The sequence below is a fragment of the Eufriesea mexicana genome, unplaced genomic scaffold, assembly GCF_001483705.2.
Source record: "Eufriesea mexicana isolate 0111107269 unplaced genomic scaffold, ASM148370v2 scaffold124, whole genome shotgun sequence".
Taxonomy (NCBI): Eukaryota; Metazoa; Arthropoda; class Insecta; order Hymenoptera; family Apidae; genus Eufriesea; species Eufriesea mexicana.
Window position 1 is genome coordinate 4,319,901 of NW_016908357.1, and position 1,947 is coordinate 4,321,847.

Here is a 1,947-nt window from a genome sequence, read left to right on the forward strand (position 1 = left end):
TTTTCTTCGCCATCTTCGGGCGATCCGTAACGTATAACAGTCATACATTTTTGCACGGTCTCGCCCTTTGCTTGCCGGCGATAATTCAGCATATCGATTTGGCCGGCCGTAACTTATATTTCGTTTGACCCCGATTATTTCTTCCTCGCGAAAGCGTACCCTATTTTTTTTCCTCCGCTTCTGCCCCCCTGTCCGCCTCTTTTCTCTCCCCGCTATTCTTTTTCCTTTTTTCCCTCGGTTTTTTAACGCGCGCAATCGAGCAAAGCGAGGATAAGAATTATGTCGACAGCTCGTCGGCTTTTGCCTTCCTTCCAGCGTGTGGTGCAAACGCGTGTAAGAAAGAAGCGAGGAGATTGATATAGCGAAGCGATTTTATGGTACACGGTCTAAGCCCGTGCCATCGGTCAGGCTCGCGCACACGCCAACGCCGGGAACAAGCTCGGTCTGGTCCAACGCGATGTATCGTGATTGCGAGGTCGTTCCAAATTGGAGAAACGTTTGCATCCGTCGTTGTACCGGTCCTGTCGGATTACCCAATTCTTTATGCAATCGCTCGTCAAGCGTTCGCGACAGCCCGATCGGCCTGCTCTCGATTAAGTTTGATCGAAGACCCTCGCGAACACCGTTACGCTCCAACGCCTCGTTACTCCACAATTTACTCGAGATATAGCTTCCTCGAAGAACGCTTTAAATCCGTCCTTTCGGATTATAACAGAACCCTGTACCGAATTCGTTCGAGTTCCTGCTTAGCCGACCCGCGACCTCTTCCGGGGCACGTCCACTCGCGATGGACTTTTACCGATTCGAGTACCGATCGACTCTGCTTTTCCATGAATCGACGAACGAACGAACGAACGAACGAACGAACGAACGAACGAACGAACGCACGTACGGGGCACACGCTCTCTCCCTCTCTCCAGTTTTACGAGGCTCTCTTCCTGCATCGCGAGATCCGAGCGACCCTGAACGAGCCTGCCAATGAGCCGAGCCACACCCGCTGATTTTATTGACGTACGAGCGGGCATGGCGCGTGCTCCGCATCCTGGCTGAACGAACTGAAATCGTTTTACCTCGCAACAGCCGCGAAAAGATTTCACCTCTGCTTTATCGTTATGTAGCCCGCAGACCATACCCCGGCCCACGTGCCGCGTTCAGCTCAAGTTCGATCCAAGTGCGCCAGGCGTCTCGGTGCAAATAACGTTCCCCGTTGCATCGCGTAGGTCTCGCCGCGCTCCGTTGCTTAATTTCGAGCCGCGCCGATCGTAAATTACCGTCAAACGATTCTATTCCAGCATAGAAGCGTCTAGCCGCGCAACCACGCGAAGGTGGCTACGTCGATATTTATCAGACACCGAAAACGCGCGAAATCCACGGGAATATCTTTATAATTCGCACGGATACGTGCTTAATAATCGGCGGCCTAGTATCCCGGCTGCGCTCGAGATCGCTGAACGATCGTGGCTCGAGAACAAATATCGCGTCGGTGTATTAATAGTTGCAGTGATTACCATGCCATTACTGTACAACGTCATTATGCTGAACAGTACACGAAGCAACATATTCACCGGGACGCGGCACTATATCAATCCGCGGTAATATCGCTCGTGCAACAGGTTGAAGCAGATACACCTTATCGCTAATATCTCTCCGCGAGCGCGCACCTACAATCCTCTCGACGATCGGTAGGTTTCTCGAGCATCGCTAAATTACATCGCGGTCTACGCCGCGAGAGAATTTACATTTCTCATTCGACCGCTTGATATCGCGTGTACATTCCGCGCTTCGCGAGGGAGAGAACTGTTTAACGTCCTCGCTTGTCGGAAATTTGTCTTCGACCCGTCGCGATAAGACGAAGCCTCTAATATCGCGACCAGCCACGGCTAGTCGAACCATCTCCGCGGGCCGTTTTATACCCTCGTCTTCCGCTATTCGCCCCCCCCCCCCCCC